Source organism: Oncorhynchus nerka, linkage group LG6, assembly GCF_034236695.1.
Source record: "Oncorhynchus nerka isolate Pitt River linkage group LG6, Oner_Uvic_2.0, whole genome shotgun sequence".
Taxonomy (NCBI): Eukaryota; Metazoa; Chordata; class Actinopteri; order Salmoniformes; family Salmonidae; genus Oncorhynchus; species Oncorhynchus nerka.
In genome coordinates, this window is record NC_088401.1 from 57337788 (window position 1) to 57356398 (window position 18611).

The 18611-nt window shown below is 43.5% G+C and overlaps 1 pseudogene; it reads left to right on the forward strand.

Moving 5' to 3' along the window:
• LOC115130722 (catenin delta-1-like) overlaps positions 1-13374 on the forward strand; it is a 41563-nt pseudogene extending 28189 nt beyond the window's left edge.
• The last annotated feature ends 5237 nt before the right edge of the window (positions 13375-18611 follow it).

Sequence of the window (18611 nt, forward strand, 5' to 3'; positions counted from 1 at the left end):
CGCTCTGTGTGTGTGTGTGACGCTCTGTGTGTGTGTCTGTGTGTGTGTGTGACGCTCTGTGTGTGTGTGTGACGCTCTGTGTGTGTGTGTGTGACGCTCTGTGTGTGTGTGTGTGACGCTCTGTGTGTGTGTGTGTGACGCTCTGTGTGTGTGACGCTCTGTGTGTGTGACGCTCTGTGTGTGTGACGCTCTGTGTGTGTGACGCTCTGTGTGTGTGACGCTCTGTGTGTGTGACGCTCTGTGTGTGTGACGCTCTGTGTTTACAGTACATGATGGTGGACCCAGCACATGGCTCTCTAGACGAGAGCTACACACCAGAAGGTGATTCCCAGGAAGTACACTCCGCCTTCTCAGACGATGGAACCAATGGACGGCGGGTAGGGAATGCGGTATAAACACACTTTGTACTGTAACTGAAAATAATTTCCTCCATGGATGACAAACAATTATCTACAACTTCCTGTCTCATGGTGATGTACTTCCTCTTCTGCAGATGAAGGTGATCACCTCACGTACTGTCCTGCCCTCTGATTCGATGTCCATTGACGGGGGAGTTTCCGTCTCGGGTATGGGCAGTTACAGTGCCACTCTGGACCGTTCCTACAGGCAGGCTGGAGGGGGGGACTACCCCACAGCCACGGTCCCCAGGAACTACCACTACGGTCCCGCGGGGGGTTACGACGACTACAGGAGCGCTCCGCCTTCTGAGGCCTACGCTAGCCTGAGCAGAGGCACACGCATGGACGACCGCTACAGGTCAGACCACTGCCACTGTCGTTAAAGTTTGTGAAAATGCTGAAGAGCACTGTAAAGAAAGAAAAATTCTAGTATTCTTTTGAAGATTTCCTATTTTTGGTATAATTGATATTCTGTCTCTCCAGACCTGCGGATGGGTACAGGACACTTGACTCTGGGTACCGTGCCCCCAGTAGACAGCAGCTGGACCCCTACGCAGCCCAGCCCCAGGTGGGGCGAGGGGTGAGGGGCATGGGAAGTGCCCTGGAGCTGGGGGGCATGCGCTACGCCCACCAGGGCCACTATGGCATGGAGGATGACCAGAGGAGTCTGGGATATGATGATGTGGAGTACAGTATGGCTCCTCCCACCATGCATCCAAGATACGGCACCATGCCACGACTAGGCCCAGGCCCAGGAGGACTGGACAGACGCAGGCTCAGGTAGACACACACCACTCAGATATGTATGTACAACACACACACACACACCAATTAATTCGCATCTGATTTGTCCAATTGTCCCTTAGGAGTTGTGAGGACACTTTGGAAGGGGACATGGGAGGAGTCGACACCTACACCTGGGGCGTCAACATGGAGAGAGGAAGTATGGCGTCATTGGACAGCACCCTGAGGAAGGGTCCGCCCACAACCTGGAGACAGCCGGAGCTCCCTGAGGTCATCGCCATGTTGAACTACAGGCTGGACCCGGTCAAAACCAACGCGGCTGCCTTCCTCCAGCACCTCACCTTCAAGAACGACAAGGTAACACACACACACACACACACACACACACACACACACAAACCTTGTATACCGGCAAACACACTGATTTGTATTGAAATATTACAAGTGTTAATGTACTGCAGTGTTTTAGGATGGGTTTGGTGTGTGACCATGTTGGTTATGTAGGTGAAATCGGAGGTGCGTCGTTTAAAGGGGATCCCCTCTCTGGTCTCGTTGCTGGACAACCCCAAGAGGGATGTACACCACTCTGCTTGCGGGGCGCTCAAGAACATCTCGTACGGACCAGACCACGACAACAAGATCGCCATCAAGAACTGTGACGGCATCCCCGCCTTAGTCCGGCTACTGAGGAAGGCCAGAGACCAAGACCTCACTGACACCATTACAGGTAAATACTACTGTTCAGTCTCTCCAAGATTTCAAAGGGATTATTTTGTGCTGTATGCTTGCAAAAATGCTTGATTTTGCTGCGGCAATTCTGTCATTTTGCATGGCAATATGCAATGATTTTTACCAATTTGTTGCGAAAATGCATAGACGGCAAAGTTTGACTTGTGGCTTGATTTGAACCATATGCGGCGATTTTGCGGTGAAGAGTTGAAATTACGAGTACTCTTTGTCTACTGCGGTGATGGCTCCCTTTTTATGTGTTAATATTGAGATTTGACTTTTTATGTGGAAATAGCCCTCTTAATATGCAGGAATTTGATTTGGCCCCAAAATTGTAATCATGGAATTCTGGAGGGACTGACTACTCTGTTACAGTACTAGTTATGGGACAGTAAAACAATACCGTGTAGTATTCCAACTCTACTTCAGCCTTATAACCTCTACTATAATTCCTTATTATTGGTCCCAACCAGAGAACTGAGTCATGAAGATGATGGACGCATCTCCCTCTTCTTCCTCAGGCACATTGTGGAACCTATCGTCTCACGACTCGGTGAAGATGGAGATCGTGGACCACGCTTTACATGCCCTCTCAGATGAGGTGATGGTGCCACACTCTGGCTGGGAGAGAGGGAGTGACGGAGGGGAGGAGAGCCTCAAACCACGCCACCTGGAGTGGGAGACGGCCCTCACCAACACAGCTGGCTGTCTGAGGTACGTGGAGGAAGCGGACAGCAGGAGATTAATGGACAAAGGGAGTATGTATTGGGGATGTTGAACACTGAACTTTGTAACTATATATTTTTTGTTTTGTTCAGAAACGTGAGCTCAGAACGTAGTGAGGCCAGGCGGAAGCTGAGAGAGTGCGCAGGATTGGTGGACTCACTGATGTACATTGTCCAATCACAGATCAACCGCAAAGATGTGGACAACAAGGTGTTTAACCCAACCCATAGCTTCTAATCGATTGCTGATGAATTTTACTTACTGGAGTAATAACCCTTTGAAATCTCCCTGTCTCTGTGCAGTTGGTGGAGAACAGCGTTTGTCTGCTGAGGAATCTGTCCTATCAGGTTCACAGAGAGGTTCCGGCTGCGAGCGCTACCAGGAGGCCGCACCTCTAAACCAGGGCCCCGCCACCGGCTCCAACAAGGCCGGCTGCTTCGGCTCACGGAAGGGCAAAGGTCAGTAACCGGCCTGTAACCCCAAAAGGTCGATGCCCCCCCCCCCCCCCCGGAGATCTTATTAGCATAATAAACACATCTATTTAAGTTAGAGAGATCTGTTTTTTTCCCCATTGGATGCATCTCAATCAGAGCTAGAGCTTGTCAGACCATGAGACATCCTGAAAATCGATCTTTTCACAAAATCGTCTGTAGCGTCCAAACCCCCACAAGCGTCTTGGGACTCGTCTGAAGTCAGTCGGTACAGAAGATCTGTCAAATTCTGTCTGTAAGCGTCCAACAGTTTAAAGGTGAGACTCATGAAAATGTTGGTCGTTTATCTCTAGGATGCCCACAGGCCTCGAGACTCGTCTGAAGGCCCCCCAGTACCACTGATGTCAGTATATATGGAGACTGTTTAATGACAAAAATAAGGGTTTAAATACACTATTTTTCATGGTTCGGGCTAGGCCCCTTCGTTCCAGTGAAGGGAAATCGTAACATTACAGCATACAATATTCTAGACGATTCTGTGCTTCCAACTTTGTGGCTACAGTTTGTGGAAGGCCCTTTCCTGTTTCAGCATGACAATGCCCCGTGCACAAAGCAAGGTCCGTACTGAAATGGTTTGTCCATCTGTGTGGAACAACTTGACTGGCCTGCACAGAACCCTGACCTCAACTCCATCAAACACCTTTGAGATGAATTGGAATGCCGACTGGGAGCCAGGCCTAATCGCCCAACATCGGTGCCCGACCTCACTAATGATCTTGTGGCTGAATGGAAGCAAGACCCCGCAGTAATGTGCCAACATCTAGTGGAAAGCCTTTCCAAAAAAGTAAAGGGGGGACCAACTCCATATTAATGCCCATGATTTTGGAATGAGATGTTCTACGAGCAGGGCTTAAACTCTTATGGGTTAAAGGCCATAGTTCTCTGTGGCTAGAGGTAGAACATTTCCCTTACCTCCAGATCTAGGATCAGATCACCCTCTCCCCATTCCTCACTCATTAAAAGGGGTGTGAGATTTAGACTGACCTTAGATCTGTGGTTAGTGGAAACATAATCCTACTTTGTATGTGATGAATGGTGCCATGGGCTGGGTTTTGCTCTTGTGGTGCTGATAGGTTTGTGCTTGTTGGTGGCTGGGTTACTATTTCAGTTTTTCACTCTCTCCTTCCCTCCCTCTGTCCTCCACCCATTCTCTTCTTGTGTTCCTGTCCTGTTTAGATGAGTGGTTTTCCAAAGGTAAGATTCTCTTCAGCTGCGTTTATGCAGGTTGCCCGATTCTGATCTTGTTTTTCACTAATTGGTCTTTTGACCAATCAGATCAGCGCTGAAAAATATCTGATGTGATTGGTCAAAAATATCAGAATTGTGCTGCCGTAAACGCAGCCTTCTTGGTGCTCTATTGTACTGTGGCTAAATAAGGGCTTTTCCTAACGCTGGCTGGTCTTAACATTGCCGTTACTGTAAATGGGACGTGACAAATGGAGTGCATGCTGTTCAACTAGTGCATGATACCATGATGTCGTTCTGAGGAGACTCTGCATCTATTAGAAAGGGCTGAGGTGGAACAGATTCAAATGCGCATAAAATGTATTTTTACATCTACCTCAATCAGAATGAGCTCTAGATCGTTTTGTCCTCTCCTCATCATCCTCTCTCTCTCCAGGTAAGAAGGATGCGGATGACGGTAGTGTGGACCAGGTTGATATTCCAAAGAGGACAATGCCTGCCAAAGGTAAGTCAAAACACCATACGAAAACAGTGGACACAGAATCAGTTACTGAAATCCCTCTTCCTACCAGGCTATGAGCTGCTGTTCCAGCCAGAGGTGGTGCGTGTGTACACGTCGCTGCTGAGAGAGAGCCAGAACCCCTCAGTGCTGGAGGCCGCAGCCGGGGCTGTACAGAACCTGTGTGCCGGACGCTGGACTGTGAGTGGACAGCCTTTGACCTCTCACCTTTCCCTGAATCTCCTTGTCTTGCCTATAATTTTCTGATCCATAGCATGACCCCAATGGCGTTGGTCGCAGATTACTCCCTCTTTCCCTCCCTCTCTGTCCCTCAGTATGGTCGCTATATCCGGGCCACGGTGCGTCTGGAGAAGGGCCTGCCCATGATGGCAGAGCTGCTGGCTCATGGGAACGACCGCGTGGTCAGAGCCATGTCGGGAGCCCTGAGGAACCTGGCCATCGACAATCGCAACCGCGAGCTGCTCGGTAAGTTGGTGTATCAGATATCGTATGTTATGACAATTTCATGAGGAAATGCGTTTTTCATCAGCAGATAGAATTTATAATTTTTTCCCAGATACACTAAAGAGTGGATGTATTGCCCTCCCCTAGGTAAGCACGCTGTGCCCCACCTGGTGGCAGACCTGCCGGGTGGCCAGAGCCAGTCGGCACGACCTCTGTCTGAGGAGACGGTGGTGTCTGTACTGAGCACGCTCACTGAGGTGCTGGGCAACAGCCTGGAGGCCGCCAAGACCCTTAGGGCCTCCCAAGGCATCGAGAGACTGGTACTCATCAACAAGGATGGGTGAGAGTGTGTTTGCTTGTGGAACTGAGCTGCTCATTAACATGTTATATTGTTGCCGTTTGTGACTGATGGGTCAGTGTTCATACATTACATGTCTAACGGAGTGTATGTCTCTTGGTCCTGCAGTAAGCGGTCTGAGCGGGAGGTGCGTGGGGCAGGCCAGGTATTACAGCTGGTCTGGGGGCACAAGGATCTGCGGCGCCCCCTGGAGAAGGACGGCTGGAAGAAGACCGACTTCATGGTGAACCTCAACCCCATCGCCAACGGCCCCTCTACACGCACCAATGGGACCTACGAGGACACTACCATGCCACTGCTAGACAGAGGTGACTCTTGGAATAGAGTTTGTATTTGCACCAGACTTGCACCTTAACAGCAAGTTAAAGCTAGACATAAAATGTAGGAATTTTAGGGAAGCAAACAGAATGTAATGGCTTTTGTTTTTTTCTACAGGGGAGAAGAGGGACATGATTCCACTGAATGACCTGGGGCCTGGTGAGGATCCATAAAAACCCTGACAAAGTTAAGTCCAGCTCATACTTTTTTATTTTTATCAGTGATTTATGCTCTTCCTCCTTACATCTTAGAAGCCTACTCTACACTGGACCAGAGGGAGAGGAGGCACACTTTGGACAACTCCCTCAACGCCACAGACACTTTACAGGTAAGACACACCCCTGCCCTGTACACATTGTTTCTTGAACTTAAACACACTTGTCTTTTAATCCGTTCTCTCTCCTTCACACCTTTTTTAAAACGTCTCTATTTTCTTTTGGTTGACGACCACCGTCTCTACTCACGGTATCTTTCTCACTTTCACAATCTCCCGCTCTTTCTCTGTCTTTCTCGTTCTGTCTCAGCGTGGGGTGTATGGAGGCAGAAAGGGTTCACTGCCTCTGTTGGACTCCTACGATGGTTAGCCTCCCTCTCCCCCTCTGCATGTATCAGCATGGTACGTTTCACCTCTTGTCCTGCATGGACTCTATCGCCATCCTTTGTCTCTGATACCTATTACCTACCTTTGCTGTAACACTTTGTCAATATTGTATTATTTCAGTACCTTGGTTTTGTAGACAGTATAGTGTGCAGTGAAAACTGAAGTTCGGCGGTATGAATACTCTAGTTGTATACAATACCATCAGTGTTTCCCCTAGTTTAAAAAATAAATAAAATATTCTCTAATTGTATACATTTTCCCATGGCGCTGAGAGAGTATTGCTGTGTGAAAGTTAATTTTCCTATTTCCAATTCTTCACATTTTGCTATGGCCATTTGTGTTCTTATGCTCAAACATAACAAAAGCAATGGGCATGTGCCCTGTCAGTAATGCCCAAAAAATATCCCTGACCTCTACTCCATCGAGCACCTTTTGGATGAATTGGAACGCCGACTGCGAGCCAGGCCTAATTGCCCATCAGTGCCCATTTCCCGAATTATCTTTTGGCTGAATGGAAGCAAGTCCCTGCAGCAATGTTCCAACATTTAGTGGAAAGCCGACCCAGAAGGATGCAGGATGTTATAGCATCAAGGGGGACCAACTCCATATTAATGCCCATGATTTTGGAATGAAATGTTCGACGTGCAGGTGTCCACATACATTATATATCTCACATACACACACACAGTTGAAGTCGGAAGTTTACATACACTTAGATTAGTCAACTCGTTTTTCAACCACTCCACAAATTTCTTGTTAATTAACAAACTATAGTTTTGGCAAGTAGGTTAGGGCATGCACTTCGTGCATGACAAGTAATTTTTCCAACAATTGTTTACTGACAGATTATTTCACTTATAATTCACTATCACAATTCCAGTGGGTCAGTGTACATACACTAAGTTGACTGTGCCTTGAAACAGCTTGGGAAATTCCATAAAATTATGTAATTTCTTTAGAAGCTTCTGATAAGATAATTGACATAATTTGAGTCAAGTTGAGGTGTACCTGTGGACGTATTTCAAGGCCTACCTTCAAACTCAGTGCCTCTTTGCTTGACATCATGGGAAAATCAAAAGAAATCAGCCAAGACCTCAGAAACAAAATTGTGGGCATCCAAGTCTGGTTCATCCTTGGGAGCAATTTCCAAATGCCTGAAGGTACCACCACGTTCATCTATACAAACAATAGTACGCAAATATTAACACCATGGGACCACGCAGCCGTCATACCGCTCAGGAATGAGATGCGTTCTGTCTCCCAGAGATGAACGCGCAAATTAATCCCAGAACAACAGCAAATGACAGTGTGAAGATGCTTGAGGTAACGGGTACAAAAGTATCTGCATCCACAGTAAAACAAGTCCTATATCAACACAACCTGAAAGGCCGCTCAGCAAGGAAGAAGCCACAAAAAAGCCAGACTACTATATGGGGACTAAGATCGTACTTTTTGGAGAAATGTCCTCTGGTCTGATGAAACAAAAATGGAACTGTTTGGCCATAATGACCATCGTTATGTTTGGAGGAAAAAGGGGGAGGCTTGCAAGCTGAAGAACACCATCCCAACTGTGAAGCATGGGGGTGGCAGCATCATGTTGTGGGGGTGCTTTGCTACAGGAGGGACTGGTGTACTTAACAAAATAGATGGTGTCATGAGGAGGGAAATTATGTGGATATATTGAAGCAACATCAAGACATCAGTCAGGAAGTTCAAGCTTGGTCGCAAATGGGTCTTCCAAATGGACAACGACCCCCAAGCATACTTCCGAAGTTGTGGCAAAATGGCTTAAGGACAACAAAGTCAAGGTATTGGAGTGGCCATCACAAAGCCTTGACCTCAATCCTATAGAAAATGTAGGAAGAACTGAAAAAGCGTTTGCGAGCAAGGAGGGCTACAAACTTGACTCACTTACGCTAGCTCTGTCAGAAGGAATGGGCCAAAATTCACCCAACTTATTGTGGGAAGCTTGTGGAAGGCTACCTGAAACATTTGACCGAAGTTAAACTATTTAAAGGCAATACTACCAAATACTATTTGATTGTATGTAAACTTCTGACCCACTGGGAATGTGATGAAAGAAATTAAAGCTGAAATAGATAATTCTCTACTATTATTCTGACATATCACATTCTTAAAATAAAGTTGTGATCATAACTGACCTAATTGCAATTTTACTAGGAGTAAATGTCAGGAATTGTGAAAAACTGAGTTTAAATGTATTTGGCTAAGGGGTATGTAAACTTCCCACTTCAACTGTACATGCATACAGTGGCAAAGTTTGAGCCCTTTGGTAATACATTTATGACCAATTTATTCAGAATATCAGGTATCTGATCTTCATCTAGGTCACAACAATATACCGTCTGCTTTAACAATTTTATGTTTTCATGTCTTTATTGAACACACCGTGTAAACATTCACAGTGCAGGGTGGGAAAAGTATGAACCTTGGATTTAGCTGGTTGACCCTCCTTTGGCAGCAATAACATCAACCTAACGTTTTCTGTAGTTGCAGATCAGACCTGCACAACGGTCAGGAGGAATTTTGAACCATTCCTCTTTACAAAACCATTTCAGTTCAGCAATATTCTTGGTATGTCTGAACTGTTCTCTTGAGGTAATGCCACAGCATCTCAATCGGGTTGAGGGCAGAACTGACTGGGCCACTACAGAAGGCGTATTTTCTTCTTCTTCCTGCAAAGTGTCTTGGTGAATTTGGGAATTCATTTTTCCGTCAATGATAAGCTATCCATGCCCTGCGGCAGCAAAGCATTCCCAACCATGATGCTCCCTCCACCATACTTTACAGGTGGGATGAGGTTTTGATGTTGGTGTGCTGTGCTTTTTTTTTTCTTCCAAACAACTCTCTATAGTTTCATCTGTCCAAAGAATATTTTGCCAGTAGCGCTGTGGAACATCAAGGTGTACTTTTGCGAACTTCATACGTGTAGCAATGTTTTTTTTGGACAGCAGTGGCTTCTTCCGTGGTGTTCTCCCATGAACACCATTCTTTTTTAGTGTTTTACGTATTGTAGACTCGTCAACAGAGATGTTAGCATGTTCCAGAGATTTCTGGAAGTCTTTAGCTGACACTCTAGGATTCTTCTTAACCTCATTGAGCATTCTGCGCTGTGCTCTTGCCGTCATCTTTGCAGGACGGCCACTCCTATGGAGAGTAGCAACAGTGCTGAACTTTCTCCATTTACAGACAATTTGGCTTACCCTGGACTGATGAACAATGAAGGCTTTTAGAGATACTTTTGTAACCCTTTCCAGCTTTATGCAAGTCAACAATTCTTCATCTTAGGTCTTCTGAGATCTCTTTTGATCGCGGCATGATTCACATCAGCCAATGCTTCTTGTGAATAGCAAACTCACATTGTGAGTTTTTTTTAATAGGGCAGCTCTCCAAATGAGCTTTTGGAGAAGTCATTAATTAGCCTAGGGGTTTACATACTTTTCCCAACCTACACTGTGAATGTTTAAATTATCTATTCAATAGACAAGACAAATACAATCATTTGTGTTATTAATTTAAGCACACTGTCTATTGTTGTGACTTAGATGATCACAGATCCAATTGGATGACCAATTTATGCAGAAATCCAGGTAATTCCAAAGGGTTCAGATACCTTTTCTTGACACTAGATATTACACACACGTTGAACAAAAATATAACGTAAGATTTAGTGTTGGTTTCATAAGCTGAAATACAAGATCCCCAAAATGTTCCATATACACAAAAGATGATTTCTCTCAAATTTGGTGCACACATGTTTACTTCCCTATTAGTGAGAATTTCTCCTTTGCCAAGATAATCCATCCACCTGACAGGTGTGGCATATCAAGAAGCTGATTAAAACGCATGATCATTACACAGGTGTACCTTGTGCTGGGGACAATAAGGCATCTCTAAAATGTGCGGTGGTGTCACACACTATGCCACATGTCTCCAGTTGAGGGAGCGTACAATTCGCATCCTGACTGCAAGGATGTCCACCAGAACTGTTTCCAGAGAATGTAATGTTAATTTCTCTACCATAAGCCGCCTAAATATAATTTTAGTTTCGCAGTAAGTCCAACCAGTCTCACAACCGCAGCTGATGAAACTGAGTATTTCTGTCTGTAATAAAGCTCTCTTGTGGGGAGAAACTCATTCTGATTGGCTGGCTGCACCCCTGCTTAGTCATGTGAAATCCATAGGTTAGGTCATAATGAATTTATTTAAATTGACTGATGAACTAACTCAGATTCTTTGAAATTGTTGCATGTTGTGTTTATTTTTGTTTTGTGTGTGTGTGTATATCTCGATGTACAAGACTTTAGGAACACCTTCTCTTTCATGAGCCTGACCAGGTGAGTTATGATGTCACCTGTTAAATCCACTTCGACCAGTGTAATTTAAGTGGAGGAAACTGGTTAAAGAAGGATTTTAAGCCTTGAGACATGGATTGTGAATGGGCAAGACAAAATATTTAAGTGCCTTTGAACAGGGTATGGCAGTAGTTTCCAGGCACACTGGTTTGAGTGTCAAGAACTGCAACACTGCTGGGTTTTTCACGCTCAACTGTTTCCTGTGTGTATCAAGAATGGTCCACCACCCAAAGGATAGCCAGCCAACTTGAAAACTGTGGGAAGCATTGGAGTCAACATGGGCAACTATCCCTGTGGAACGCTTTTGACACCTTGTTGAGTCCATGCCCTGACGAATTGAGGCTTTTCTGAGGGCAAAAGGGGGAGGTGGAATTCCATATTAGGAAGGTGTTCTTAAAGTTTTGTACACTCAGTGTATACTATTTGGCGCAATGATGAATACAGGAGAAACATTGAATACCCAAGAGGCTTTCACACTGGTATGCTATGTGGACTTGTGTATTACGCTGTATCATATACCTAAACAATATACCGTAGGCACTTGCATTTTGGCGTATTGTGTATACTCACATACTTGCACCACAGAGTCCACTTGAGTGTACTGTTTGCATTTTACTCTTTGAAGTATAAACACATGCACTAATCAAATGTATTGCCTATCATTCTCTTCTCCCTCCAGAAAAACTGATAGTGTGCATCACCCAGAGTGAGCTGCCCCTGCCCTACCACTGCTACTGAGGAGAGACCCACAGACTTGCTCTCATCCCCCTCTTTTGCTCCTTCCATCACAAGTCTGTGGTTATGAAGATGAGGGTTGGGATCCAAAGAAAGCAGTTGTGTTGCAATCAGAAATCTAACACTCAAACTGACACCACACACACATACACACGGATCATAGTAGCATCAGAAATATATCTAAAATTTTATTGATATTCCCTTTTTCAAGGCAATCTTTGTTTGACAATCATTGTTTATTTCTGTTGTTTCTATGGTTACTTACATCCAACATTTGGCTCAGTGAGCGTTCCCTGTCGTTCGTTAGATTTATCGTCCTCATACTCATCCATGTATTTTGTCGTTGTCGTGAATCAGATTGCTGCCATCACCTGCATCCTGAGATGAATTTATTTTTAAATATCTGTAGGGTATGTATATAAAAAGAGGACATGTTTGATTGGTAAGGGAGGTGTCTGCCTTCAAGGTTGATTTTAATTTAAATAGTGCCCAGATTGGGATTGGTGAGTGGGAAGTGACTGGTGGACCAATGGGGCTCGGCCTCATAGATTCAGAATGTTTCTATAGGAGTTATTTTAATCTCTTCTAGTTATCTTCATCTGGCTGGTTTTGGGTTAGTTGGGAGTTTTTAAGGTCTGTGTTTGTGTGTGAGTGCCATACAGGAGATCTGTGTGAGATGGATGTGTGTGAGAGCTTCGTTAACGAACAAAACCCATATGACCGTTTATTTTAAAGGATTTCATTTTGTGCTTTCATGTGTTTTTCTACTCCTGTGGCAAATATTTATTTTATTTGTCTGTTCTTTTCAATTGTGGCTTTTACAGATTTACCAACTGCATCTTTTGTTGAGTGATGACCTTATTTTTTTCCCGTGTCTGTTTCCCCTAATGTAAAGATATGACCGTTAGACTGCCGTCTTACCCTCCTGAAATGTTAACTATGGCTGTGTGGATTTAGCTTCTGCTGTGCAGGTAGCTGGAATACTACAGTTCACACACTGTTAAAAAGCATCACAGCTCTTAGTCCTACATTGCCCATACACTAGATACTACACTAGGAACTCATTCCCCACACTACTATACAGAACCCCACTACAGACCTGGGGCTTATTCAATCGGATGGGTTGTTAGAAATGTATTGCATAGAACTCACACGATTCTTTATTCTGCATGTTAGACATTATTAGTGTCTGTTTTAATAAAAGACAGTTCTCTGAACCACCTATAACGCTAATCGCACAGTCAGTACTTACTGTTACACCGGACAGAGCAATGTGCCACTGATATGGACCAATGACAATGGTTGAAAAGGAGAATGAGGTTGGTCTTCTCTATAAATGACATTTGTTACGTATTGAGAGTATTGGTTTCCTCAGAGGTGACTCGGGTGTAGACACAGCGGGACCAGGCTAAGGGGAAAACACTAAAAGCACATTTTGGTATAGAAGATCTGTTCTTTGTGCTTTGACTTAATTTTGTGCCTGTGTTTTTAATATTTTGTTTTCTGATTTGGGAATGGTTGTTGAGTGATGGGTGAAGCATATGCAACCTGTTATAGTTTTTATTCAGTTTTTACCACTTTCTTTGAATGGCAAGAGACCAATTCCACATGCATAATTTCTTGTTATTATTGCCTATTCATGTACAATGATGATGAACATACCTGCCTTGGCTCTGAAAAGTTTCTTTTTCACTAAGAATATGTAACTGGCAATACTGTTTTATAAAATAAAGATCTTTTCTCAGACCAGATTAGATTTGTGTGCATGTGTAACAGCTAGAGATGTACTTGGGATAAACACGTCTAATTAAAGGAGTACTCTGTAGTTTGTCTGGGTAACCAGACACCCTAACTCAAACACACACATTCACGCCTTAAACAACCATGAAGGCTTGAGCTAGGGGTGGTCTGCTCAGTCTTGTGCCCCACTCACAGTTAATATGCATCCACTACATTTGAGATGCATGAAAGGTGTTTCTACCCCTCTGCATTTGTTTTTGAGTCTACTCCTTGGCCAGTAAGTCCTAGACATTGCTCTATGTGACCTAACAGGCTAACGTGACCCTGGGGAACATTTTGACCACCGATGAAATTTGAGTGTTCAATATGTGCTCAGCTTTTGACTCATGTCTCACGCTGTGAGACGATACCAGAGTGGATGTGACCAATGAACATGAGCGCTTTTAAAGTGTCTCAATGTCCCCTCGTAAACCCTTATCAGTATTCCAGACATCTCTTCTCCTTACAGCTTATGCAGTTTAACTACAGCTGTAGGATGGATCATGAAGCCTCAAGTGTGTGTGAGTGCACTGGCAGACGTACCGTTAGGCGGAGGGGGCCTCATGAGCTGGGCATAGAACCATTCTCAGCTCGAGCCCCTTAATCTGTTTAAAATAGAGATGTTTTTTTAAACATGGGCTGCGTCTCAATCCACCATCTGCCGACGTCAGCGCTACAGCCATGTTTGTCAGACCAGGAGACATCACGAAAACGTCTAACGTTTGAACGGTTTGGCCTAGAAATTGAAACTCGCGAATACTGGTGTTCTCCGTTTTGCTCTACGACCCCAACAAGTGTCACGGGGCTTGTCTGAAGGTAACCCAGTACCGGGCCGAAAAATGAATGGAAGTGAATAGGGCATTTCCCCGTCAAAGGTATACAGCTAATTCCATGGCATAAAAAAAATATTCTGAGCTTATATCTCGGGTATAGGACACTTCTAAACACTTCCTTTTGACTAGCAGTAAGGCCAAAATCTATGTTTAATCAAATATGTTTTTTAATATACCGACATGGGTCCTAAAATTATTCTTCCCCTTAGGGCCTCCAAATCATTAGGTCTGCCCCTGTCTGAGCGTACGAGGGCGAATAAGTGTTGTCAGTGTGTGTACGGTATGCATGTAGCCTATGTGTCTCTCCCTAAATTTGAGGGCACTTAATACAGCAGATTCTCTCTCCTTGCTCCCCTGTTGCACACTCTCCTGTCACTTGGTACTAGAGCTATTTAAAGATGCCACTCTCCTTCATTTGCTCTCTCAATCATGCGCAGTGTCATGTTTCTCCAGAATCCACACAGCAGGGCAGGAGAAGGAAAACTAAAGAACAGATTGAGAAAGAGGGAACACCACCTGCTCCAGATGGCATGTTAGTAAGGATTTAAACATGACTTCAGACCCATGAAGATTCAAGTCTTCAAGTCAAACTTGGAGCAAAGAGCAAAACCTTACCAGCCATGGACTATTGACAAGCACTGGGGGTAACTAGTGTCTGTGTGAGAGAGCAACAGCTACTGAGCACAGGAAGTGTGTGGTGCAAGAGATTAGTGACTCGAACTACAGAATGTTCTTTGCATTTATTTTTTCCATGGATGATTAGCCTAACTGGAGACATCACAGGCTAAAAATAACTTAAATATTGAAAGAGTTTTGCATCACTCTTCATTCTACTACTCCACTATGGATAACCTGTCTTCCCCGTCTTCCAACACGCAGGATGGTTCACCCACCATGTTCCCAGACTCGTCTCGCCGCACCACTCACACTGGTAACCAAGGTGGGTTGGGATCGTTGGTATATGAGGTGGGGGTCGTGTGGGCTCACCTGCGGCCGCTCATACCGTTCTTTCTGATCAGTGCAATGGTCGTGGCAATCATCTACCTAATCCAGCACATTATCTACTCTGGGCCATTCACCGATCCACTCTTCTTTGAGAAATTCGAGGAACGTTGGCCTAGACCCAAACCGCACAAGGATACCTCACCCTCAAACCCAGTCCTTTTCACTGACCCTATGGAATACACTGGGAATGGAACCCTTTGAACTTGAGTCGTGGAATTCGGATGAATTCTGCCTGTGCCATAGGATTCTATTTGAAGGTGGATCAAAGGTTTTTAGAATCTCCCTGTGGAATTTGGGGTGAAGTTCATGATCAGATCTGCATGTGACTCCCAGGGGCTTCTGTCTTTGACTCAATTGTGTCCCTAAGTCTGTTCTATTCAACAGCCACTTGGGCTATGTATATATAATGTGCAGATTATGAGAACCTGGAGTCTGGACCATTACTAGGCTATAATTAGTCTACAATGCTCTAATGTCTTAATCTAGATTTATTAGCCCTGTATAACTGTCTGTCAGTGACGGTGAATGTATTTAATGATTTAAATTCCAGTAGGTCTGGCCTAGATCTACAGTTAATTGTTTTAGATTAATACAATAATTGTAATTTGGGAGAAAAATGCAAATTGAGGGGGAATAAAGTTTTGGTTTAAAAAAAATGTACTCGTCTGTACAGTTTACAGTCCAGTACACACTACACAAATAAAGAATTTTCATAGACCGTATGGATTTTCTCTACAGATGCATTTGTGGCAACCCATTTAGCAGTGTTGCCAGGTCAAGCTAAAATTTGTAATCCAATGACTACTCAAAACCCACCCAAAAGGCCTGAAAACTTGCCCAACTTTTTTTTTCAGCAGCTAGAGGAGTTTGTCATTATGGAGACAACTATTGGATAAATGTGCAATCTAAATACTTATGGTCAAATTGCTTTTCTGCATTTTTCCCTTTTTATTGGTTCATCACATTAAATGATTTAATCTGAACTATTGAAATGATTGATAGTGAATGGTTAAGAGGTATGTTTTTTTTCCAGAAAACATTCTTGTGAAATGGTGTTAACACAATGTTAATCATTGTGAAATAGTGTTAATACAAGTCACATTGCTCTAAAATAATTGTATTCCTTTAAACTGGAGTATGAAAAACTAAAATCCCCAACAGTTTGCTTTTGGGATTTTATTTCATAATACGTTTAAATTAATGTGTAGAGATAAGTACACCAACAGTAGTGCTAGTTTGGTAGTAGCCATCCATCTAGGATGAAGTGATCCCCACACAAGTTGGTGCTGCTGCTGCCATTACCCATATGTTGCTCTACAGAGAGTAGAGGAACAGACAGATAGTGCTGGGTTAGGCCAACCAGGAGCCCCACTACCAGGTTCAAGCCATTTTTGGACTTTATGGGACACTCAGAAACAGGGTTCCTGCCAGTGAGGGGGCAAAGGAGGTACATGTTGGTGATCCCCATAGAAGCTGCAGTTGCTTCTTGGTTGTGAGGTCTGTACTTTCATCAATAATCAACGAGTAAGACTCGTTCACAATTTTATTTATTAGTTCCTCATGCACTGCGGGCCCTATAACTTCATTCATGAGCGCTGTGCATTTTGTTCTGGGGAAATTGATTCCTTTCTTTGCAACGTCTTCAATGCATCCCATGTGATCTAGTTGCAATGATGGAGTGGCATGCAAAATGTGCAGCGATCTGTAAGGATGATTGTTTAACTGTTATTCTCATACAAATGTAGTTCCTGAATCAAACAATGTTCTTGCATTAGAAAATGGAGCAGCATTTCTCTTGTTTCTCCGTTTGTGAATGAGAAATAAGATCGGCGTGGTGGGCTCGCATTTTTCATCTGCAATACCTACAACCTTTTCTGTCATCTCCCACGGTGCTAATACATCACATTATACCCCTTTCTATTTCCTAGTTTTTGCCAAATGTTCGCCCATTTACTGGGCATTCTGACAGTCGAATCGTGTCTAGACAGTAAACTAGCATGTTAAATCTGTTAGTCTGCTAGCTACGTACTCAAGATAGAAAGCACATTGATGGATCCTCTCTCTTAAACTGTTGGATGTAATGGATGTCTCTTCCTTGCTGTAATGATTGGTAGGATTTATAGAATTATAAAGCTAGCTAGCTAGTGCTGCTGTTCCTTGTTGAAACTCACGTCACTTGTCATGATGCTGACGTGGCTCCGCTGAGCTGCAGCATACTCAACAGTACTACACACTCGATGTGATAAATATATTTTCCAAAGCATCTGGTCTTTGCCTAAACCTTAATAAGTGTGAATTGTTTGCTGTTAAAGACTGTGTGATACCCTCTATAGCAATATTCCAGTCAAGGAAAAAGTAACATACCTTGGGATTACCATATATCTAAGGATCAACAAGAAAGATGCTCATTAAATGTTATACCTATTATTGAAAGAAGAAAAAAAAAGAAGTTGAACCATTGGATGCAGAGGGATTTATCCTTGAAAGATCGAGTGTTGCTTTCTAAAACTGAAGGTATCTCCAGATTAACTTATGCAGCCCAGTCCCTATATCGTACACATTATATTAGGAAATCTGTCGTTATGAACTCACATGAATATGGTGGTCTCCATTTTTTTTTTTTCTACTTTGAATAATAGTTTTAAGATAAATTGGGCTAAACATGTTTTAACGATTCCAACTTCAAATTGGAATTTCATCCCTCATATCTTCTCCCGTTTTGGTGGCCTCAATTTTATGTTACTTTGTAACTATAACATTGATAAGATTCCTGCAACATTATCTCCTTTTCATAGACAAGTATTCTTAGCGTGGTCGTTAATATTTAAACATGATTTTTTTCCCCTGCATAGGTATTTAATTTGGAACAATAAGGACATTTTGTATAGAAACAAGTCTTTATTTTTTTAAGAACTGGTGTCCTGAGTCAACCTTTTAATGCAGGATTGTTACTCAATTATGAGTATTTTTTTATTTATCTCGTTACAATATCCCTGTAACACCTAGAAAGTTCGCCATAGTCTTCGATGCTATTCCATCTGGAACTCTCATGTTATTTAGAGTTGTGGCCAGACCTCACCTTCTTGACCTACCCTCGCTTAATCCAATGGGGAAATTACGTTTCTCCTTGCTCCCTCAGAACAGCAGATCTATACGTGCTTTATTTCAAAGGGATATTGTATCCATTCCTTATGTCACAAGTTACTGGAATACATTGGTCACTAATATCTGTTGGAAAAAAGTCTGGTTGTTATTAACACACAAATACCTGCTTGTTAACAAGGTCGAAGAGGTCTCTTTCAGAATGATCCATAAGTATAACCCTGCGAATCATTACCTGAAGAAACTCAAAAAAGACATTAACATTGA